Source organism: Cyprinodon variegatus, unplaced genomic scaffold, assembly GCF_000732505.1.
Source record: "Cyprinodon variegatus isolate N-32 unplaced genomic scaffold, C_variegatus-1.0 Scaffold1845, whole genome shotgun sequence".
In the NCBI taxonomy this organism is placed as follows: domain Eukaryota; kingdom Metazoa; phylum Chordata; class Actinopteri; order Cyprinodontiformes; family Cyprinodontidae; genus Cyprinodon; species Cyprinodon variegatus.
The window spans coordinates 3075-3410 of record NW_015152298.1 but is presented as its reverse complement, the minus strand read 5'-3'; the positions used below and the strand labels follow the sequence as shown (position 1 = coordinate 3410).

General features: G+C 42.9%; 1 protein-coding gene across 1 annotated transcript in view; it reads right to left on the bottom strand.

Annotated features, from left to right (window-relative positions):
- Window positions 1-336, bottom strand: part of LOC107104680 (disks large homolog 4-like) — a 15939-nt gene that overhangs the window by 13498 nt on the left and 2105 nt on the right. The gene's annotated exons all lie outside the window — the stretch shown is intronic.

Here is a 336-nt window from a genome sequence, read left to right as displayed (position 1 = left end):
TATCACAGAGTAACTCTGGGTATCACAAAGTGAGTAAGGGTATTGCAGAGTAACCCTGGGTAACATAGCCTAACTCTGGGTTTTACAAAGTAACCCCGGGTATCACACCACAGGCATCGCAGAGTACACAGTTAATGTTGCAATGATAAAGTAACACTCAGGAGTACATCTGGTCCCCCTGAATTAGTGTGGGACCAAATGTACTCTCAAAGTGTTACTTTAGCACTGCAGCATTTACTGTTTAGCTCTTGGTATTACAGAGTTACATTACAGAGTAACCCTGGGTACTACAGAGTAACTCTGGGTATTGTAAAGTAACCCTGGGTACTACAGAGT